The 24,940-nt window shown below is 46.8% G+C and overlaps 1 long non-coding RNA gene across 2 annotated transcripts in view; it reads right to left on the bottom strand.

Annotated features, from left to right (window-relative positions):
* Window positions 1–24,940, bottom strand: part of LOC144685728 (uncharacterized) — a 47,877-nt gene that overhangs the window by 7,180 nt on the left and 15,757 nt on the right. The window contains exon 3 of one of the 2 annotated variants that reach the window (XR_013577768.1): window positions 6,552–6,565. The exons of the other annotated variant lie outside the window; for it this stretch is intronic. This is a non-coding gene — a long non-coding RNA (uncharacterized LOC144685728). Of the gene's footprint in view, window positions 1–6,551; window positions 6,566–24,940 lie in introns of those variants that run through there. 2 annotated transcript variants of the gene reach the window in all.

The raw sequence follows: 24,940 nt of genomic DNA, 5'->3' as shown, positions 1-24,940 counted from the left end.
TGCTGGCCCAGCCAGCGATGCCCACGTCCAATGAAAGAATAAAAAACATTTCACCTCCAAGTCACACACCATCCTGACTTGGAACTATATTGTCCACCATTCCTTCACTGTCAGTAGGTCAAAATCCCAAATAGCACTGGGGATATACCAACAACTCATGGACAGCACTGCCTTCTCAAGATAAGTAGAGATGTCAAATAACACTGGCCTCCCCAGTGACACTCCCATCCTATGAATGAATTTTTAAAAAATGAACAACTCGACTGGCTCACTGGAGGGGTACATTTGTCACTAGGAACTGGATTTCTTTCTAGTAAGCTCCAGGTAAGCTTGTAAGCCATGTTTTCACGAGTAGGGTGATCTTAGGGGAAGCAAGAAACTTTATAAAGTGCTTTGTGCTGGTAGACTGTGTGGTTTCAGCCAGTTAAACTCACAGTATCTCTATGTCTACTTGATTTACTAAACCTTGGCTCTCGCCAATTTCTGCATAAGTATCTCTCTGGGGAGAGCCTGCAGTCTAAAGTAACCAAACATAAATTCTACTCAGTGCTTTCCTCAGCAGCTTCTTTTGGATCCTCTTCAGCATAATAGTGGGGTTTCTGGCAGGCAAAAAAGAGCTTAAACAATTGGCTTTTCTTATTCCATTCCTCAATAAACTTTTAAAGGTAAATTGTCACCACCAGGATCTTGCAAGAATGCTAAAGTAAAAATGTACGCAACTTTATAAATGGATTTGTACCCTGGTTTGGAGGGTTACTTTATGAGGATGGGTTGTGTGAATTTGGTTTGCATTCCCTTGATTGACTGAGGAGTGATCTGATCGCAGCTTAAAATGCTAAAAATAATGATTGAGTCAGTACAGAATATTTTGTTAAAATTCTTTTATGGAATGTGGGCTTCACTGGCAAGGTCAGCATTTACCGCCCATCCCTAATTCCACTTGAACTGATTGGCTTGCCACACCATTTCAGAGAGAAGTTAACAGTCAAACACATTGCTGTGGGTCTGCAATCACATGTAGGCCAGACCAGGGTAGGATTACTGATTTCCTTCCCTAAAGGACATTAGTGAACCAGATGGGCTTTTTTTATGTCAATCGAAAATAGTTTCATGGTCACCATTACTGATTTCCCAGATCATTAGCATGGGCCTCTGGATTGCTAGCCAAGTGATGTTATCACTGCACCACCACCTCCCCATGCTGGGGCAGCTCATTATAAAGACATAAATTTAAAACATCCGCCCTTTAATGAGTCTTTTTTAGAATTGGCCCAAATCTTCCAGTCTCCAGACCATCAGACTTACGACCCAAAATGCTCGACTGGACCCTGTGGAAGTTTTGATGTGCTGACCTCTGTGGGAATTTCTCTGGAAGTTTCACTTTCCGATGGGTAATTCCTCAGGATGCTGCAAGAATGTCTCCAACTCTAGCTCAGAGTCAGAAACTTTGGACAGTTCCAATTTACTTACCTGAATAGTTACCCAGGAAATGTTAGACAGAAAAACCTAGTCCAACTCCTAGGTAACTACAGACAGGCCCCCTAGTAATTCACACTGACCACCCCACCACCCTCTCTTCACCCCAACTATCCCCCCGACCACCCCACCAATGACCCCTATCACCCCTCCAGACCCCTACCACCGACTACCCCTCCTGACCTGACCCAACTACCCCCTGGCCTACCGACCCACTAATGCACTTCATCCACCTGCCACATCACCCACCCTACCACCTCACGCACATACCACCCTACACGCCTGCCACCTTACCCACCTGCAACCCTGTCCACCCACAACCTTACCCACCTGCCATCTCACCCACCTGCTGCCCTATCCATCTGCCACCTCACCTGCCACCTCACCCACCTGACACCTCACCCACCTCAACCACCCAAATGACTTACCTCATCCATTTACACCATACCATCTTACCCATCCATCCATTCACTAACATTCACACTTAACCTAAGGCAGCAAATGCCGTAAAAAAGAGGCTATGTCCTGTCTTCCCCCACACTCTACTCCTTTCCGACACGAGTTCTCTGAAGGATGCTGTACTCAACATTTCTGGTAAAGCTGGGGCTCAGAAAACCCAGCAGGAAATGTGAAGCAGTGCCGAGGCAGGGGAAAGTTCGAGTGGAGCGGCAATCTGACAATGGTTGCCGCTCCCCGGAAGATCCAGTCCATTGTTTCCTTTGGTGGGGGAATCATGAACAAATGGACATAATCTTAAAATTAGAACTAGGCCATTCAGAAGCAAAATGAGGAAGCACATTTTCACACACAGGGTGGTAAGAAAATGGAATTATTTTGAGGCTGTGGGTATTGGGGGCAGAATTTAATGCCCCCTGGAGGCAGACTGGTGTTGGGGGGGGACCTTTTTGCCTTCCTGAAGCCCTCCAATTAAACCTGGGGTGGGAAGGTTCAAGGGTGACCCTCCTGCTTGGAGGCCAGTTGAGGCCCTTAAGAGCCTCATCCTGTCTCCATCGTTGTGGGCAGGGGGGCACATCGTGTGGGCAAACCACCTGATAAACCTTGGTGAGCATGCCTGTGAGCTGGGAGGAAGGGTAATTTCTCCTACTTGGGCAGCCAGTGCCCACTAGAGAGACCTGCTGGCAGCAACAGCTACTCACCCAAGAAGACCTCCACCTGGCCTTTAGGCTAAACTCCCTCCCCACCCTGCCTCCCTGGTGATTCCGTCTTACTTACCTTTCCACCAGGGCTCAGGTGATGATCCTGCTCCTAGCCCTGACTTCAGGACTGGCAGAGCCCTAACCACTAACAGTGACACTGCTAGTACTGGAGATCTGCTGGCCTCTGATTGGCTGAAAGTTCCCAGTGGTGAGAAATTTGCCCTGAAGACGCCCAGGGCACTGTCACTAAAGAGATAAGTGCCTGAGTGGCATTGGATTGGGTTAATGAGGGGGAATTAAGGTGGTGGGAGTGCCAGAAATGCCGCAGTGGGGTTGCTAGCTCTCCAGCTAGTGGACAGGCCCACCACCATGACCATTAATTACTCTGGTAGTCAATTGGATCTTTTAGGACTAAGACTGATAGATTTTTGTTCAGGAAGGTTACCAAGGGATGTGGCACCAAGGACTGTAGATGGTGTTGAGGTACAAGTCACACGTGATTTGATTGAATGGCAGAGCATACTTGAAGGGCTGAATGGCCTACTCCTGTCCCAATGTAAATTAACATTAAGTCATGTCATTTGTTTTTGCCCTGATAAAAATTTAAGCTTTATCAAAATAAGGCGAGAACATTTTTCTGAAAATTACCAAAAGGTTTCAACTACAACAAAAAAGGGCTACTTTATTAATTGAGCTATCTATGCATACAAAAAAAATCTATGCTTTGATGTTGATATATGTGTTATGATGTATTTTGTTAGATGGATCAATGCAGCTACATCAATTCATTGGTACATTCATCAAACATTTATTAATTATCTGCCAGGCCAAAGTAGATGTTAATTTAGAAAGAAATACTCCATGAAAAGGTTGCACCATATGTAGCTAACTAAGGAAATTAAGGATTGTATCAAATTGAAAGAAAAGGCAGGCAATGCTGCAAAGATCAATGGTAGGCCAGAAGGTTGGGAAAATTTAGAAACCAGTCATTCCAAAGAATGACTAAAAAAGTAATAAAGAGGGAGAAATTAGAGTATGAGGGAAAAGTAGCAAGAAATATAAAAAAACTGACAGTAAAAACTTCTACAAGTATAGAAAAAGGAAAAGAGTAGCTAAAGCGAGTGTGCAGCTAGGGAATTAATAAAGGGAAATGAGGAAATGTTCAAAGTCTTTGCCAAGCATTTTGTATCTGTCAAAGACACAAAAAGCATCCCATGAATAGTAAAAACAGGAGGCAAAAGGGAAGGAGGAACTTCAACATTCACGATCACTAGAAAAAAAAGTACTGAGAAAACTAATGGGACTAAAGGCTGACAAGTGCCCTGGACCTGATGGCCTGCATCCTAGGGTCTTAAAATAAGTGGCTGCAGAGATAGTGATTGCATTGGTTGCAATCCAAAAGGGCCCAGTGAATTGGGATACCATAAATGTGACACCACTATTCACGAAAGGAGGGAGACAGAGAGCACAAAACTATAGGCCAATTAGCCTAATGTCATTGGGGAAAATACTAGAATCCATGAGGAGATAAAAGCAGGACATTTAGAAAATCATAATATGATCAGGCAGAGTCAATATGGCTTTATGTAAGGGGAATCATGTTTGACAAATTTATTAGAGTTCTTTGAGGATATAATAAACAGGGCGGAACCAATAGATGCAGTGTATTTGGATTCCCAAAGGCATTCGTTAAGGTACCACATAAAAGGCTACAACACAAGATTAGAACTTGGTGTTGGGTGTGATATATTAGCATGGGTAGAGCACTGGCTAACTAACAGGAAATAGAGCATTGGGATAAATGGGCCATTTTCAGGTTAGCAAACTGTAACTGCAGGGATCAGTTCTGGGGCCTCAACTATACTAATGACTTGGATAAAAGAACTGACTGTTTTATAGCCAAATTTGCTAACCAGACAAAGATAGGTAAGAAAGCAAGTTGTGAGCAGGATATAAAGAATCTGCAAATGTATATGGAATATTGACCTTTATTGCAAAGGGGATAGAGTATAAAAGAAGTCTTGTGACAGCTGTACAGGGTATTGGTAAGACCACACCTAGAGTGTTGTATACAGTTTTGGTCTCCTTACTTAAGGAGAAATTTAATTGCATTGGACACAGGTTAGAGAAGGTTCACTTAAGTTGATTCCTGCGATGAAAGAATTGTATTATGAGGGAAGGTTGAGCGTGTTGGGCCTATACTCATTGGAGTTTAGAAGAATGAGAGGTGATCTTACTGAAACATATAAGATTCTGGCACAGCATGCTCAAGGGGACAAATGGCCCACTCCTGCTCATATTTCTCATGTTCTCCCTCTTTGTCCCAAAATGACCACCAGATCCCAGGACGTAGGGGCTGGGCCCTCATAATAGCTACATTATGGAGGATGCACCACACGAACACAAAGAAGGAGACCCTCTCTAGTGATCTATGCAGACCAATAACTTGCTCCAAGATGTTACCTATGGATCCATGGCTCTTGGTGAAGGCCCTCTGACATCACATGATGGGAGAGTGGAAAGGGGTCATGAGCTATGTGTGGATCTTGTCACCAAGCAGCCATCCTGATGCCTGCCTTGGAGACCCAAAGACAGTGAATGATTCGGACTTTCAAAGGATGCAAACGGTGTGAGTGCTTCACTGATAAGAATTTCTTGATGTGGTTGCATACCAGCTACACTTTAACAGAGCAGTAGGCCTTGTGGTTATGGCATTGTACTCTGTTGATTTGAGGGGCCTGAAGAGCCACAAGTCGATGGTACACTGCATCGTCGAGAAGGCTGGTATCCTGGTGAACCCACATGACCTCTCATCCTGGTGTTCCAAACTCCGGGAGAAGAGGATGAAGTTCCCTTTTCTCCTGTAGCATGCCTCCCAGGTGCTTTGGCAAACTGTGAGATGTTGCAAATTTCACCAACTACTGCTTGGAAGGAACCGGTTGCAAAGAAAGAAAGGGAAATGATGATCTTTACTGACACTGGCAGGCCCATCCTCACTCTGGTTTGAGATTCCACGTCTTCATGAAGGAGGTGGCACAGCTCCCTCAACATGCCCATTGTAAAGCGAAGCCTCCTGAGGCACACCTCCTTACTCATCCCAAAGTAGGAGTAGTGTTCTCCTTGCTGAGGTTCCCCTCTCTGCATTCCCCTCTAGATATCCTGCTCATACTGTAGAGCAGGTGACACTACAAATCAGCTTCAATACTAATGAAAGGATATTTAATTTGCTCAGGCTTTCTGTTGTCAGCAGAAACCTTTGCTTCCTTTAGCTACTCACCAAAGTGCTTCCACTAACTTGGTCTGAGCAAAAGTAAGTCCAAAGCATCACAACTGCAACTTGTTAAGTACCCCTTAAATAGCCCCAGAACAGGGCCCATCTTGTTTGCAGGGAATGCCTTCACCCCTGAAACAATCACTGGTCAGATTCAGCACTTGTGCATTGCATCAACCCTTTGACAATCTCACCTTTTCAACCTCTTAGGGTGCAGGGAGGGGACATGTGCCATGCCAGTCACTTGACTCCATACAGCCCACATGGAAATTGACCAGCAGTGACTCAGGCACTGATAAGCATGGCACTGCACTACTGAATTTCACACCCAGAGTATCTACATGTTTCTGTTACAGTGGATTCAAGTCCTCCAAATCAACTCTAACAACCAATTTGGGAGATGAGAAAATCATAAATAATTCCTACAACAATATCATGCATCTTTTGAAAATATTTACATCCAACATCTGCTGCATTCCCTTTATTGATACACTACAATTTTCTCAAAACAAATTAAACAGTCAGACATGGCCTGCCCTTTGCAAATCAGTGTTGGCCAAATTCTTCCTGCATTGTGGACTACAGAGGTTCATCCATTCCAAGGTGTTCTCTAATTTCCTGACATCAAGGTTGAGTATCCTTTTATCTGTAAATCTGAAAACTGAACACATCCAAAAATCACACTTTTTTGAACCTCATCGACTTTTAGCGCAGGAAGTCCCTGACGTGAATTGACAAGACTCAAGCTAACATGAACCTCGCCGACTGCTCCCGACCTTTAGCGCAGGAAGTCCCTGACCTGAGCCGACACATGATTCACAAAAGTTAATGAATAATAGGGAAACTTTGCATGGGTTGAAAAATGTTGAACATGATCGTATTATGATGGATTGGATTCGTCAGGAGTGAAAAGTTTCCACTGACTGGCTCATTGATCATGCAGCAAACCAAGATCTACCACAAAGAACTGAGGCTTGAAGGTGCATGTGAATACACGACAGGCTGGTTGCAGAAATTCAAGAAGCGTCATGGTATTAAAGTTTTGAAAGTTTGTGCTGAACAAATTTACAATGCTGACAAAACGAGTCTGTTTTGATGGTATTCCCCTAGGAAAATGCTAGCAACGGCTGAGGGGAGTGCACCAACAGGTGTTCAGGATGTTACGGATAAGTTGACTATCCTTGGTTGTGCCAATGAGGCTGGCACACACAAAGGTTAAACTGGCTGTAATTGGGAAGAGCAAATGTCCCAGGTGCTTCAAGGGTATTCGGACATTACCTGTTCACTACTATGCCAATAAGACAGCCTGGGTAACAGGGACATGGCTTCAGTTTGGTTTCACAACTGCTTTGTGCCAGAGGCACATGCACATCACTGGGCAGCTTCACTTGAAGAAAACTGTAAAATCATGTTGCTCCTGGGCAATTGTTCAGCACATCCCCCTGCTGAACCCTTGGTGAAGAACAATGTTTTTGCTGGGTCCCTGGAAGGAAGCAGTCATTAAGGCAGTCTGAGTCGGAGCGGCTTTGAGGGAGTTCCGAGGCTAAATCTTTTAGAGTACAGAATTGGAATCCCTTATGAAGAAGATAGACTTTTAAAGAGATTGTGTAACTCACAGTGAATACTAATGTCTGGGTGGGTTCCTGAGAAATCCATTGGTTGCATCTGCCATTTACTCTGTAGTGTGTGTTCGACCACAGTTTGTCTATTAGTTCACATGTTTGGTTTCACAACTGCTTTGTGCCAGATGCACGTGCACATCGTCGGGTAGCTGGACTTGAAAAAAACTGTAAAATCATGTTGCTTCTGGACAATTGTTCAGCACATCTGGATGGGTTTGTCTGTTTAATCACCTCATACTTACCCTGAAGGTTAAGAGTATCAGATATACCTTGTAGATTGTTTTATCTTTCTAACCTTATATAGTAATTTTTGTTTTCTTGTTTGTCCAAAACCCGTGGAATCTTGTGGCTTTATTCCAAAAGCAGGTGGCTTTAATCTCAACCTTTAACTACTTTAAGCAAAATGTTACTGGTCCCTAACTGGACTTTGTGATTTGATACCTTGGGAGATGAACATGTATCTGTTTTTGTTTTGGATTTCCAGCATCCGCAGTAGTTTTTTGTTTTTATTTATGTAACCTGAGCTGACCTTATTAAAATCTCGGAGCTGCAAATTCACGGGGCTGAAGAAAATGTTGGGATGTGTGGGTATCCTCTGCTCCTGACTTCATCCGAGTTTTGAGAGGTTCATAGTAACAGGAGGTGGTCCGGAGCCTATTGTACCACTCAAATAGAACATGGCTTCATTCACCCGACTTTGCTCCATATCCCATGATGCCCTTATCCAACACATGTCAATTGATCTCTGTCTTAAAAGGTCAGACATAAGAACATCAGAAATAGGAGCAGGAGTAGACAATATGGTCTCTCGAGCCTGCTTTGCCATTCAATCAGACCATGGCTGATATTATCAGTATTTGTTTTTTTTTATTCATTGGATGTGGACGTCACTGACTAGGCCAGCATTTATTGCCCATCCCTGAATGCCCTTGTTCAGAGGGCAGTTGCTGTGGGTCTGTATGTAGACTGCAGATTTCCTTCCCTAAAGGGCATTAGTGAACCAGATAGGTTTTTACGAAAATTGGCAATGGTTTTGTGGTTATTATCAGGCTTTTAATTCCAGGTTTTTATTGAATTCAAATTCCACCATCTGCCATGGTGGGATTCAAACCTGGGTCCCCAGAGAATTACCCTGGGTCTCTGGAATACTAGTGACAATGCGACTATGCCAGTGCCGCCGCCCCCTATTCTCAATTTCTTCTGACTTTTATTTTCAAATTCAATAAGGAAACACAGCTTCTATTTCTGCTCTTGTTACTTTCAAAGTAGCTAAAATGAAATACAGCAACTTCAATATCTCGGTACAGATGCATTTTTCAGTGACCGTTCTAATAAGATTAATCCACTCGTGAAGATCCTTGCCTGTCCTTCAGAGTTCACAGCATTAACAATTAATCTCTGGGCAATGCAGTCCTGTTTCCAAAGGCAGCTAATGTTTTAGAGTGTTCACTACTGATAGGAAAGTGTTTGACTCTAGTTCGCAAAATTTGATACAAACATATTCCAATTCCTCTTCAGCAGCACCTTTCTCCTACACTGAAAGCTGCAAAGATATTTCAGCCACAATTACTTTCATCTTTTCTCATTTGTCTGTATCATTTACCGAGAGGGCACAAATTGGCGGGGATTTTTCCATGAGGACAGGGACCTCAGTATGGGAGCCAAAAGCGGTTGGGGTTGAGGGGGCACCCTGCTTCAGCAGGACCAGGGACTGCATTTTACTGACAGTAGCGAATTAAGAACAGCCGCCTGTCCCCAAGAGTTGCTGGTCCCATTAGAGGGCTGGCAGCCCAGCAGTCTCAGCAGCACCACCGGGAGTGGTGGTCATTGCTGGAGCTGCGGCTGAAGGAAGAACATGCATCAATGGACGCGCCCTCGCAACTGGTCAGGCAGGCTTCAGTGAGGGTTAAGAGGGTCGTGGTCACTGAGGCAGGTGGCGCCAGTGATGCCGGGGGGTGGGGGGGGCCCCCTTCGTGGGCCAAAAAGTGCCCAAGCCAGCCGTCTACCCATGTGATGGAGGAACCTATCCACTGCCGGTAAAATGCCAGCAAAAGCGGGAAGAACATACAAATTTGGAGCAGGAGTAGGCCACTTAGCCCCTCAAGCATGCTCCTCCATTCAATGAGATCATGGCTGATCTAATTGTAACCTCAATTCTACATTCCTGCCTACCCCGATAACCTTTCACCCCTTGCCCATCAAGAATCTATCTATATCTATCTTAAAAATATTCAAAGACCTTGCTTCCATCGCCTTTTGTGGAAGAGGGTTCCAAAGACTCACTACTCCCTGAGAGGAAAAGTTTCTCCTCATCTCTGACCTAAATGGGTGACCCATTATTTTTAAGTAGTGACCTTAGTACTAGATTCTCCCACAAGAGGTAACATCCTTTCTACATTCACCCTGTCAAAACCCCTCAAGATCTTATATGTTTCAATCAAGCTGCTTCTTACTCTTCTAAACTCCAGCGGATACAGGCCTAGCCTGTCTAAGTTTTCCTCATAAGACAACTGTCCATTCCAGGTATTAGTCTAGTAAACCTTCTCTGAACTTCTAATGCATTTACATTCTTCCTTAAATAAGGAGATTAATACTGTACACAGTACTCCAAATGTGGTTTCACCAATGCCCTGTATAACTGAAGCACAACCTCATTACTTTTATATTCAACTCTCCTCACAATAAATGATAACACTCCGAGCTTTCCTAATTGCTTGCTGTACTTGCATACTAACCTTTCGCAATTCATGCATGAGGACACCCAGATCCCTCTGCATCTTAGAGCTCTGCAATTTCTCACCATTAGATAATACGCTTTTTTAATTCTTCCTGCCAAAATGGACAATTACAGACTTTCCCACATAACACATAACACCAGGTGGCCATTGCTACCTGGGGGGGGTGTTGCCCAAAATGGAAGGCCCCACCCGGGCATCTCCCCATGCAGCAGATTGACTCCTCCGCTGCTCCATTTGCCAGATCTGTGCCCACTCACTTAACCAATCTATATTCCTTTGTAGCCTCCTTATTTTTTTTTATTATTCATGGGATGTGGGCATCGCTGGCTGGGCCAGCATTTATTGCCCAACCCCTAATTACCCTTGAGAAGTTGGAGGTGAGCTACCTTCTTGAACAGCTGCAGTTCATGTGGTGTAGGTACACCCAAAGTGCTGTTAGGAACGGAGTTCCAGGATTTTGACCCAGCAACAATGAAGGATTGGCGGCATATTTCCAAGTCAGGATGGTGAGTCGCTTGGAGGAGAACTTCCAGATGGTGGTGTTCCCATCTGGCTGCTGCCCTTGTCCTTCTAGATGGTAGTGGTCGTGGATTTGGAAGGTGCTGACTGAGGAGCCTTGGTGAGTTCCTGCAGTGCATCTTGTAGATGGTATACACTGCTGCCACTCTGCGTTGGTGGTGGAGGGAGTGAGTGTTTGTAGAAGCGGTGCCAATCAAGTGAGCTGTTTTGTCTTGGATGGTGTCAAGCTTCTTGAGTATTGTTGGACCTGCACTCACCCAGGCAAGTAAAGAGTATTACACTCCTGACTTGTGCCTTGTAGATGGTGGTCAGGCTTTTGGGGAGTCAGGAGGTGAATCATTCACCACAGGATTCTTAGCCTCTCACCTGCTGTAGTAGCCACGCTATTTATGTGGGTAGTCCAGTTCAATTTTAGGTCAATGGTAACCGCCAGGATGTTGATAGTGGGGGATTCAGTGATGGTAAACACATTGAATGTCAAGGGGCGATGGTTAGATTCTCTCTTGTTGGAGATGGTCAGTGCCTGGCACTTGTGTGGTGCGAATGTTACTTGCCATTCGTCAGCCCAAGCCTGGATATTGACCAAGTCTTGCTGCATTTGGACATAGACCACTTCAGTACCTGAGAATGATGATAAACAATGTGCAATCATCAGACAACATCCCCACTTCTGATCTTATGATGGAAGGAAGGTAATTGATGAAGCAGCTGAAGATGGTTGGGCCTAGGACACTACCCTGAGGATTACTGCAGTGATGTCCTGGAACTGAGATGACTGACCTCCAACGGTCACAACTATCTTTCTTTGTGCTAGGTATGACTCCAATCAGTGGAGAATTTTCCCCCTGATTCCCTTTGACTCCAGTTTTGCTAGGACTCCTTGATGCCACACTCGGTCAAATGGTGCCTTCATATCAAGGACAGTCAGTCTCATCTCACCTCTGGAGTTCTGCTCTATCCATGTTTGAACCAAGGCTATAATGAGGTCGGGAGGTGAGTGACGCTGGTGGAACCCAATCTGAGCGTCAATGAGCAGGCTATTGCTAAGCAAGTGCTGCTTTTGGCATTGTTGACGACCCCTTCCATCACTTTACTGATGATCGAGAGTAGGCTGATGGGTCGGTAATTGGCTGAGTTGGATTTGTCTTGCTTTTCATGTGCAGGACCTAGTGCGTAATTTTCCACATTGCCAGGTAGATGTCAATGTTGTCGCTGTACTGGAACAGCTTGGATCGGGGCACAGCAAGTTCTAGAGCACCCGTCTCCAGTACTATTTCTGGAATATTGTCAGGGCTCATAGCCTTTGCAGTATCTAATGCCATCGGCCATTTCTTGATAGCATGTGAAGTGAATCGAATTGGCTGAAGACTGGCATCTGCAATGCTGGGGACCTCCGGAGGAGGCCGAGATGAATCGTCAACTTGGCACTTCTGGCTGAATACCATTGCAAAAGCTTCAGTATTACCTTTTGCACTGTTGTGCTGGATCCTTATGTTCTCTTCAGAACTTACTTTCTTTACTGTCTTTGTGTCATCAGCAAATTTAGCATCCATGCCTTCGGTCCTTTCATCCAAGTCATTTATATAAATTGTAAAAAGCTGAGGACCCAGCACTGATCCCTGTGGCACACCACTCGTTACATCTTGCCAACCTGAAAATGACCCATTTATGCCTACTCTCTGTTTCCTGTTAGCGAGACAATCTTCTTTCCATGCCAATATGTTATGCCCTACAGCATGAGCTTTACTTCCCGCAATAACCTTTGATGTGGCACCTTATCAAATGCCTTCTGTAAATCTAAGTGCAGTACACCCACTGGTTCCCCTTTATCCACAGCACATGTTACTTCTTCAAAGAAGTCCAATAAATTGGTTAAGCATGATAACCCTTTCAAAAAGCCATGTTGACTCTGCCTGATTACCTTGAATTTTTCTAAGCGCCCTGCTATAACGTCTTTAATAATAGCTTCTAACATTTTCACTATGACAGATGTTAAGCTAATTGGCCTGTAGTTTCCTGCTTACTTTCTCCCTTTTTGAACAAAGGAGTTATATTTGCTATTTTCCAATCTAATGGGACCATCCCCGAATCTAGGGAATTTGGGAAAATGAAAAGCACTGCATCAACTATCTCACTAGCCACTTCTTTAAAGACGCTAGGATGATGTACTTCAGGACCTGGGGACATGTTAGCCCACAGCCACAACAATTTGCTCAATATCACTTGCCTGGTGATTGTAATTTTCTTGAGATATTCCTTCCCTTTCCTGATTTACAGCTATATCTGGGATGTTACTTGTACCCTCTATAGTGAAGACCGATGCAAAATACCTGTTTAATTCATCTACCATCTCCCTATTTTCCAGAGGCTCTTAATTGTCCACTTAAGTGGCTCAACTCGACACCAGGTGGTCTGCCACCTTTCCCACCACTGACAAAATGGTATTGGGACAGGAAGGCAGGCACGCCACCCGAAACCTTCCTATACCATCAGCCTTTCCATCTCGCAGCCCATCTCCAAAGGACGTGGAAAAATCTGGCCTTTGATCCTGATGCTTTTTCAGTGGGTTCTTCCACCTTGACTCCCTTGTCGATTGAAAATCTGTCTAACTCAGCCTTGAATGTATGCAATGACCCAGGGCGGAATTGTCCCAGATTTGCACTAAGTGCGATTTTCATGCCGTATCATCCCAAACCTGCCGCATTACTTATACATTCCTGGGAAACATGCCGTTTTCATGGCGGGCGGGCTTTCATTTGCCCGCCATGCCATCAGCTCATCGCTTCAGCATGCCGGGCGCCATATTTAAAATCCAGCCGTGTGCACACATCTCAGTGCTTCCAGCCCAGGACTGCTGCAGGGAAGATATCCACGAAAGGCAAAAAGACTGCAGCCCCCAGGTTTAGTGACGCGTGACTGGAACACATTTTGGATGCAATGGAGATCCGCCGTGATGTCTTCTACCCGCTCTCTGGCCGCAGGATGGGCAGTGGCATGACCAACCAGGCTTGGGAGGTTGTGATAGCTGTGGTCAGCACCAACGCCCTTCAAAAGAGGACAGCCACCCAGTGCCACAAGAGAATGAATGATCGCCTCCATTCCACCAGGGTAAGTCACTCTTCTCATCACTCTCAACTCACACACTCACAAGCCCATCACACACCCACAGGGCTCTCACTCACTGCCCGTTCAAAGGGCATCACAATTCACTCTCTCACACTCACCGTCATTGTCCTCATCTCATCCATGTGATGACTCACCACCCGCACATGCCAGGCATACTTATCATCTGGCCTGGCAGGCGTCCTGCTTACACTCTCTCCATCTCTATTCATACAGGACAAGCTGGCACACAACAAGAGGGAGAGATCGCAGACCGGTGGAGGAATGCACGAAATCAAGTTCCTCACAGACTTTGAAAACATAGAAACATAGAAAATAGGAGCAGGATTAGGTCATTCGGCCCTTCGAGCCTGCTCCACCATTCAATGATCATGGTTGATCCTCTATCTCAATGCCATACTCCCGCTCTCTCCCCATGCTCCTTGATGCCTTTAAAGACTAGAAATTTATCTATTTCCTTCTTAAGTATATTCAGTGACTTGGCCTCCACAACCCTCTGTGGCGGAGAATTCCACAAGTTCACCGCCCTCTGAGTGAAGAAATTTCCCCTCACCTCAGTCCTAAATGGCCCACCCCTCATCCTGAGATTGTGACCCCTTGTTCTAGACCTCCAGCCAGAGGAAACATCATCCCTGCATCCAGTCTGTCCAGCCCTGTCAGAATTTTATACATTTCAATGAGATCTCCTCTCATTCTTCTTAACTCCAGTGAATATAGGCCTGGTCGGCCCAATCTCTCCTCGTGCGACAATGCTGCCATCCCAGGAATCAGTCTGGAGAACCTTCGCTACACTCCCTCTATGGTAAGGAGACCAACACTGCACACAATACTTCAGGTGTGGTCTCACCAAGGCCGTGTACAGCTGCAGTAAGACATCCTTGCTCCTGTGCTCAAGTCCTCTCGTAATGAAGGCCAACATACCATTTTCCTTCTTAACTGGTTGCTGTACCTGCATGCTTGCTTTCAGTGATTGGTGTACAAGGACACCCAGGTCTCGTTGTACATCAACATTTCCCAATCTATCACCATTTAAATAATACTCTGCCACTCTGTTTTTCTTACCGAAGTGGATAACTTCACACTTATCCACGTTATACTGCATCTGCCATTTATTTGCCCAGCCACTCAACTTGTCTAAATTGGCTTGAAGCCTCTTAACACCCTCCTCACCACTCACATTCCCACCTAGTTTTGTGTCATCAGCAAACTTGGAAATATTACATTTAGTTCCCTCATCCAAATCATTAATATATATTGTGAATAGCTGGGGCCCAAGCACTGATCCCTGCAATACCCTGCTAGTCACCACCTGCCACTCTGACTAAGACCCATTCATTCCTACTCTCTGTTTCCTGTCTGCTAACCAATTCTCAATCCAGAGCCATCCAGCTGGCTGACAACGATATGGACCGGTCCTGTGCTGATGGTGAGGTTGGCAATGCTCTACCAAGTGAGGATCCAGCAGTGCAACATCCATCAGACAACCATGCTGTGAGTGATGTGTCCTGTTTCACAGGCCACTGCCATGCACTAATTATCTCCCCTTGCTTCCGTAGGCACATCTGGGAAAGAGCTGATGGAGTTCATGACCCAGGGCCTCCAATCAAGCCGCGAAGAAACCTCTGAAGAGGAACCTGGAGGCACCCTCCTTGAAGTCCCATCACAGCACTCACCCACAGCCTCCACCAGCACAGAGATACACGCTTCGTGGGACCTAGCTTTTGAATAGCCTCGGGATCACATTCTGGTGAGCACATCGCAACTGTTTGATCTACAGCAGGTGGTGGCAGGGACTTCCCAGGTGTATGGCACTCGAAGCACTGCTGGAGGCCAGCAATTTTCTGAGTCCGAGTTAGATGATGAGCCTCTGGACTCAGTCACATCAAAGTTGCTGGAGCTGCAAAGGCAAGCTCGGGAACATCAAAAAGGGATGTCCGCTGCACTCCTCAGATTGCAAGGCACAATGGAGGAGTCCATCTGCCTTCAGGCTGAGGTGATAGTGCCAGCATGCCAATACGCCAAGGTCAGCACTGATAGGATGATGGCCACTATGGAGACCTTAGTCCAGGACATCATTCCTGCACTGCTGCACAGGCTGAGCTCCATTGCTGATGCCATAGTTGGCCTCCAACGGTGTGTACGCGAGAGGGGTGCGGGACTGGTCAATGTCAGTCCAGCCACCCCTCAGGAACCCATAGGGAGAAGGATCAGGAGGTTTCCCCACCCAAGGTCATCCATCCAGGTGACTCCAGGAGTGTCCGGCCCATCTAATTCCCTTCTTCTTTTGACCTCCGCAGCTCCAGCTCCACAGGCCGAGAAGGGTGCCACTGTCACACAGCAGGACCCTGCAAGCACGCCGCACCCTCCAGGTCTCGGCCCTGTAGAGGGTGCCCGCCAAGGTCATCACAGAGAGGTCATAGCAGTCAGGAAGCTGCCTCCACCTTCGCTGTGGATGTCTGGGGAGCACCAAGACATAGCGGCAGGGTTAGGAAAGTTAAGAAGATATAGTTGCACAGCCTGGGCATGGGTGTTAATCACTTGTACATACCATTCACTATTGTCAAGAAACACCCAAGAATGTCTCCCTGCCTATGGCTCCTTGTTCTGATGAGCAGTGTTCGTGTCACTCAGATGTGAAGCCTTTGTGCACAAGATAAAGGCAGGTGTCTCAGTCCAGGGCTTCTTCCCTGTGCTCTGTGCAGCCTTCAGACCAAAGTGATGGTCCCGGCTTCACATTCCCTGGACACATCACTGATACCTGCACCTCGATGGTGCTTGTCATTACTGCCAGAATGTTGTGGGCAGGCATCACAGAGTTCCGTCATTCTCTCTGTGTGCTCTCAGCACCTTTAACGGGGGGCTGGCCCCCATCTCTTCAGCATGTGTGACCATTCACGCTGTGCCCCTGAAGAGGCTGAAGGGGTCAGGTGCTGAAAGCTGACAAAGGATGAGGTGCTTTTAAAGTTTCATGGCTGCATCTCCATGATATGACCCTGATCACAGAGCACAAGCGAGCTGCCCTCAGCCAGACAGGAGTCAGACATTCTCAGAGGCTATGTGCATATCTATGGAGTATCCTCACTGCATGTCGTCATTATCCTCCTGCAATCGAGTGACTATTAGTGCCTCCACTGTGTCTCCATGACAGGAGAATTATCACAGAGGCTGTGTGTGCTGTGGCTCTTCGGCAGCGTGTGCGGGAGCCCCAGTTGCACCTCTTCCAAAGGGTGCTGCTCCTACCTCTGCCCAGCCAGGCACCTCAGTTGCTCTCTCCTCCGTTGTCCTCGCTCTCTGTACACCACAAGGCATACAACTAGGTCACCAGGCTCCACAATCCTGATGTACTCCTCCTGCTGGATGAAAGTGGGAGGTACATGGGGTAGCATGGGTGTACTAAGAACCTGTCCTGGTTAAGTCTGAAGGCCTCTTAATGCATTGTGGAAAGTGCTGGCCACACGGCTGCCCGAAACCTCACCCACCTCTGCCCCACTTTACCTGACTGATTGGCAGCAGCTTTGCCCACTGGACTGCATGCTGTGCTCTCAGCTCAGGCGCAGGCATTCTCCTAACCCACACTGCAAGGCTGCACTGTTAGCTTGAACCATAGGGGAAACTGGTCCAAACCAGGATGCTGACATTGCAAGAGGCTGTGAGCGCCTCCACCAGTGACTGCCCCATGACCAGCTTTAGCAAGGAGGTTGTACAATGTGCCCAGTCGTCTAACTGTTCTGCAGTCCACTAAAACGCTCATTAATTTGCAGTCAGTGCTTGAGGGGTGAAAGCTCTGGGGCATTTTGTGGCACTTTCAGTGATGCCTCTGCATTGCTTGAGTGGGCAGATAAGCTAGAAGACCGACTCCAATCATATCACTGGCTGCGCCTAAATTGCCTCAGCTGCAGAGGAATGGTCACTTTATATAAGGTGGCCCTAATGATTGGCCGCTTCCCTCACCCATCCTACCTTCCACCCCAGACGCTTGTGTGCTACATTGAACCTGTAGCAGCCCTAGCAATCTCCCCACAAGTCACCTCAACCGCAGGTCTGCCCTTGCCCCCTACCCCCAATGCGCCTCAAGCTTGAAGCCCAACAGGCAACCTAGTGAGCGCTGCACAATGCTACTGTGCGCTCACCTCTGAGTTCCCCTCAAAGTGCAGCCCATCAAGGGCACGCCTTTTATATGCTGTTGTGAAATACGTCAGTGTGCTTTCCTGCAGATGTTGGTAAATGATCCAATGGGGAGGGACGATTCCGACAGGCAGGCCTAATAATGATATGCAGATGTATTAATGAGGTTCCCGATGTCCAATGGTGGGAAACACGGCCCGGGCTGAGTGACCGACTGCAAACTGGTTTCACACTGTCATAAAACTGGTTGCGTTACATTGTCCGCTCACGTCACTGAATGCGTCCAACACTGGCGGGCACGGAAAATCCCGGCCCAGTCTCCACTACTCACTGAGAGAGGGAATCCAAAGACTTATGACCCTGAAAGAAGAGTCTCCTCATCTCTGTCTTAAATGGGAGAGCCTTTATTTTGAAACCGTGCTCCCTAACCGCAGATTCTCTCACTAGAGGAAACATCCTCTCAGCATCTACTCTGTCAAGCCCCCTCAGAATGTTATGTTTCAATAAGATCACCTCTCATTCTTAAGCAGGGTGGGGAGGAAGAGGAGGGAGTGGAAGTAGATGAAGAAAGGAGGAATCCACATGCACCAGCTGCAAATAGACAGAGTGAGAGGGACAACATAGTGAGGCTTTGCTTCAGTTGATCCCCAACACGGACCCACATTTCTCTTACAGTACATCCATTTCAGACTCCACTTGGCATACATCACTCAATAAAGGCCAACACCAATAACCATCACAAAACATCTTTATGCAGCAATACCTCAATAATACATAAAACACAAAGTAACTCACTCTTGTGCATTCCCTTAGCATCTGTCTTGTTGTTGCCCTTGCATTATCATAGCACTCCCACACAATGCTTCCCCAGTAGCTGCAGGATGGCTGGTGGAAGACTGCTGACTTTCCCTTGGGAGAATGCAGATGGCCTTGGAGGATGACTTTGAGTAAGTCTGGGCCAAGAGGGTCTGAATTCATACTGTACCACTTTGGCATAAATGGCAGCAGTCTGGATTTGCTGACTGACAGGCAGCATCAAGGGGGCTAGCAGAGTGCCAGTGGTGGGAGGGCAAATGCTGTAGTCTATGCACCACCTGCTGTAGGGGAGATTGTGGCACAGTAGTCATGTCGCCGGGATTAGTAATCCAGGTTCTGGGGGCACAGGTTAAAATCTCACCATGGCAGCCGATGGAATTTAAATTAATTTAAAGAAATAACCTGGTGATTATGAAACTATCATCGGTTGTCGTAAAAACCTATGTGGCTCACTAATGTCCTTTAGGAAAGGAAATCTGCCCTCCTTACCTGGTCTGCCCTACATGTGACTCCAGGCTTACAGCAAGATGGTTCACTTTTAACTGCTCTTTGAAAGGACTGAGCCAGCCATTCAATTCAAGAGCAATTAGGGATGGGCAGCAAATGCTGTCCTGCCAACAATGCCCACATCCCATGAAAGAACAAAGGAAAAAATGATTGTTGGACAATGTGAGTGCCTGCATGTCCCCATGTGCACTGAGACCCACGTCCATGATGGCAACTGTCTGTACCTGGATGGCAGCAGCTTCAGACTGGACAGCAGCAGCCTGAGCCTGTATGCCAGCAATCTCACGAACTCCGTGCAGCACTGACATATTGGCAGCGGAAGCTGAGGCAGCGGCCAGTATGCAGACGGCCCATCAGGAATCAGTCTGGCAGCGCTATCATGGAGGTACTCACCACGTCCACTGTGGAAAGGACGTGCTCCAAACTCTGAGTGATGAGCCATGCCATGGTGGAGCTGGACTCCTCCATGCTCCTGGCCAGTGACTGCTAAGCTATCTTGCAATGGCCCAAACATCATAGTGTGCATACAACCCAAAATACTGTGGATGCTGGAATTCTGAAATAAAAACAGAAAATGCTGGAAATACTCACCAGTTTATGTGGAGAGAGAAACAGATTTAAATGTTTCAGTTTGATGATCTTTCACCAGAATATCTCTCTCCACAGATGCTGCCTGATGCTGCCTTGAGTATTTCCAGCATTATCCATTTTTATTATAGCAACTTACCTTAAACAGGAGGCTCCATAGCATTGCTGATTGGGATTTGAATAACCATCTCCTCCAGGACACTGAGGGATTGTATTTGTCCTGGTCTTCCTCCAGCCTTCGGGCTTTCCTTCCTGTTGTGGGTAACCTTCTCCTGCAAGAGAGAGGGCAGAATGACATTCACTGTATGTCAGTGTGTCTGGGTGCAACAGTCATCACCAGAGATACATGGAGGCAGTAAGGGGTATATGTAAGTGTGACTTCTTTCATTCATTCATGAGATGCAAGTGTTGCTGGCAAGGCCAGTATTTGATGCCCATCCCTAATTGCCCTTAAAAAGGTGGTGGTGAGCCACTCGAACTGCTGCAGTCCCTGTGGTGTAGGTACACCAAGACTGCTGTCAGGAAGGAAGTTCTAGGATTTTGATCCAGCAATAGTGAAGGAACAGCGATATGGTTCCAAGTCAGTATAATGTGTGGCTTGGAGGGGAACTTTGCGATGGTGGTGTTCCCATGCGTTTGCTGCCCTTTTCTTTCTAGGTGCTTTGAAGGTATGCCTAGATGAGGTGTGAGGTGCTGGATGAGCGATGGGGCTGTGGTGCATTGAGCAGTGTGGGAGGTGTGTGGTGTACGAAAATAGTGATGTGTTGATGTATTTACTCACCTCGACCACTCGAGCGAGGCCATTAAACTTTTATTGGTACTGCTGCCAGGCCTGTGGTGCCACACTGTGGGCATTTACTACCCTTGCCACACACTTCTACTTGCTTCTCAGGTGACTTTGGAGGGCTTCCTGCCCTCAGCTGGGTACTGGGCAGTTTGTTATAATCCTGGAGCCTCTGCAAGCCAACATTCTGATTTTCAGCTGCTCAGGTAAGTGGATGGCAAGGACACCTGCCTAAAGTTGGCCAGGCCCTTTTTAGCATATGTATATGGGAGCCCGATGGTGCCATCAAGGTGCCAACTGCAATTTTGGTGGGGGGGGGTTGGGGTGAGCAGGGATAAAAATCAATGCAAATAAAAGCCGGGAGAATTGTAAAATGTGATGCTGAGTTGCTGACACCTGTTTTATATAAATACACCTCATCAGGCGCACTGCCAGTGTTTTCAGGTTGTGAGCAATGAACAGTTGAAGAAGCTCTGTTTCGTGAGGGCCACATGGAAATGATATCTCAGAACCTGTGTGTCTTTTAAATGTACATTCAGCTCAATGGTGATGTAAACCCTATTACCTCTTTTTCATTTCTTGGAATCATGGGCCACTGTGGAATTAATGTCAATAAAAGCAGATTCCAGACACTAAAGCCATCGTTTATTGTCTTGGCCAGTCAGCCTTGCCTTTATGTGCGGCTGATGAGGATATATGAGTCATTGGTGATGCAAAGATAATCAGCACACATTCATCCCACAGCACATGCATATTCAGAGGCTCAGGGTCCACTGCCTCCAAATAAAGAGATGCATGCGTATAGTGAATGACCCAAGACGCCTAGGAAAACAACAGTTGTAGAGCCGTCTCATGGTTCATTCTTTCTCCCATTTTAATGTTAAGAAGCTGAAAGAGTGTGGTGTCAAAAGTTGAGAAAGTACTTCATCATCATTAATTGACACTCAGGGTTAATTCTAGAAGGATCTTTAAAAGACTCCTCTTAGGTAAGAAAGGACTTGCAACAAAGGCGATCCACGATCTGATTAAGTGGGGATCCCTTGGGATAAATGACTTCTTCCTGTATTAATGTTCCTATATTATGGAATAAAGAACAAGAACTGTGGTCAGATTATAGGAATTTACTCCTTTACTGTATCTCTGTGAAGCACCATTGGGCATTATTTTACATTAAAGGCTACAGGAAAAATTAGTTGTAGTTGTGAAACTGGCATAACAGATCTCTCTCCTTTGCTTCCTCAACTCATACATTATAACCTTATTGAATTTGAATATCTAACAGAGTTCATGACAAACCAATCAATAACACAAATGTCTTAAATCCTATGGGATACAACTGTTTCTGTAAAGCAAATGTATCTGTGTACCATCAACATCAGTCTCCCAGTGAAAAAAACAATTTGAAATAGCATGAATGCACACTGCAGGCTGAATTAACCAATAACAGATCTTAAAATGCATTCTTTCTAAACAGAATCAGACATTTTATTCAAGTTCCTTATTAAAACATGCAAAAAAAAGTGCATTGGCACCATAGGAGGCCTGTAAGTGATAGCTTGTCTTTTACAGTGACACACTGTTCATTCCACACAAATGTTTGGATTTAACTTTGGAGTTTGGATCTAACTTTGAATTATCTTTGTGCTGTGTGTATTCACGCTGTTCCTAATGGCAATGATAGTAACTTTTATACCATAGATTATTCTGGCTGTTCTATGAATGGAACAAGAATGATTTCCAGATCACAGCCAATATTAAGTTTAGCTGCCAGACAGACTTTGTAGCTAGCTCTAAACAAAGAGAAGTGAGATGTAATGAATCTAAGTGGCAAAATCATAAGGGCAAGAATCTCCAAGCCAATGGGAAAAGGAAGAAACCAAACAGCTGGGGAAAGAGGCTGCCCTGCGGTTGAGGTGACTTGGTTTGGGGGGTGGTGCCAAGGATTGCATTGCGGTTGATGGTAGTGCACAAGCACGTGTGGTGGGGGCGAGGGAAGTGACCATGCATTAGGGAAATATTGTATAAAATGACCATTCCTCTGCAGCTGAGACAGTTCAGGTGCAACCACCTTGACATGTTTGGAGTCGGGCCTCTAGCTTATCTGCCCACTCAAGCAACGCAGAGGCATGAAAGTGCCACCAAATGTTCCTGAGCTTTTCACCCCTCAGGCACAGACTGCAAACTAATGAGCGTTTTAGTGGACTCCAGGACAATTGGACAACTGGGCACATTGTACATGGAGCAGTCACTGGTGGAGGCGCTCACAGCCCCTTGCAATTTCAGCATCATCCCGGTTTGGACCAGTCTCCCCCATGGTTCAAGCTAACAGTGCAGCCTTGCAGTGCAGGTTAGGAGAATGCCTGTGCCTGAGCTGAGAGCACAGCTTGCAGTCCAGTGAGCAAAGCTGCCACCAATCGGTCAGGTGGAGTGGGGCAGAAGTGGGTGGGGTCTCGGGCAGCCATGCAGCGCACTAAACTCTGGCCATCCAAGTGGTGGCCAGCACGCTCTGGGGTAAAGGCGTTAAGGGGCCTTCAGACTTAACCAAGAGAGGTTCTCAGAACACTCAAACTAACCCATGTGTCTCTCTCTTTCATCCTGCAGGAGGAGTACATCAGGAGCATGAAGCCTGGTGACCTACCTGTGTGCCTCGTGGCTTACAGAGAGCGGAGATGAAGGAGAAGAGAGCGACTGAGGCCCCTGGCTGGGCAGAGAGAGGAGCAGCATGCATAGGAAGAGGGGCAGCTGCGGCTCTCGCACACGCTGCTGAAGACCCACAGTGAGCAGTCACTAGTAGGTGCCTAGCTAGACCCAGGGTGTATAGATGCCGCCTTTCATTCCTGCAGATGACCGAGAACCAGTGTTGCTGAAGGCTGCGCATGTCTAGGGAAGCTGTCGGTCACATCTGCCACCAGCTGCAGGATTTGGCATCCCGGGGACATGGAGGGCATCCACTGCCCGTGGCTGTGAAAGTGATCACGTTGCTCAATTTTAACTTCAGTGGCTCCTTTCAGGGGTCCACAGGTGACCTCTGTTGGATAACTGCAAGTCTGCACCCACAAATGCATCCATGGGGTCACGAATGCCACCTTTGCAAGGGGAAAAACCTTGTGCATTTCACATTGGACCAGAACAGCTAGGGTGTAAGAGCAATTGGATTTGCCCAGAACTTGGGTTTCCCACAGGTGCAGTGTACAGTTGACTGCACTTATGTGGTGCTCAGATCTCCGTCGCAACAAGCGGTCAACTATGTCAACCGCAAGGGATTCCATTCGCTGAATGTACAGCTGGTGTGTAACCACCACAAATGCATCCTGCAGATCTGCGCACAGTTTCCAGGGAGTGCGCATGACCTCTCCATTATCAGTCGGTCTCAGATCCTTGATGCCTCCCAGGGTCCACAGAAGCTGCAGGGTTGGCTCCTCGGGGACAAGGGCTACCAGCAGAGGATGTGGCTGATGACACCCATGCAGCGACCTCAGACTGCAGCAGAGCGATGGTATAACGAGGTTCATGCTGCAACTCGCAGCTTGGTGGAGTAAACCATCAGGATGTTGAAAATAAGGTTCCGGTGCCTGGACCGGTCTGGTGGAGCCCTGCAATATAGTCCGCAGAGGGTGTCACGCGTTGTCGTCGACTGCTGCACCCTCTACAGCCTAGTGCTGCAACGGGGAGAGGAGCCGGCTGAGCTGGAGATGGAGCAACTGGAGGTCTCCTCCAAGGAAGAGAACATCAACAGGGATGAGGGTGCTGAGGTTCCCGAAGGCAACAGTGACGGTGAAGAGGCCATCCCACTGGTCAGATGAGGCAGGCGTGCCTGAAAGGCTAGATTTGTGGAAGATGATGGTGACATGCAGTGAGGAGATCCCATAGATCCTCACATTGCATCTATAAACATTTGACTCCCATCTGGCTTATGGCAGTGCATATACCCTCTGTGATAAGGCTCCTGTCGTGGAGACGCAGTGGAGGCCCTAATAGTCAGTCGATTCCAAGAGGATGATGACTACATGCAGTGAGGATGCTCCATGGGTAGATCGCTTGCGCTCTGTGATCAGAGTCATATCATGGAGATGTAGCTGTGAAACTTTAAATGCACCTGATCCTTTGTCAACCTTCAGCACTTGACCCCTTCAGGAGCACAACGTCACTGGTCACAGATACTGATGCGATGGGCGCCAGCCACATTTTAAAGGTGCTGAGAGTACACAGAGAGA

The sequence above is a fragment of the Cetorhinus maximus genome, chromosome 10 (genome assembly GCF_964194155.1).
Source record: "Cetorhinus maximus chromosome 10, sCetMax3.hap1.1, whole genome shotgun sequence".
Taxonomy (NCBI): Eukaryota; Metazoa; Chordata; class Chondrichthyes; order Lamniformes; family Cetorhinidae; genus Cetorhinus; species Cetorhinus maximus.
The sequence above is the reverse complement of the archived record's forward strand: the minus strand, read 5'-3'. Positions and strand labels throughout refer to the sequence as shown.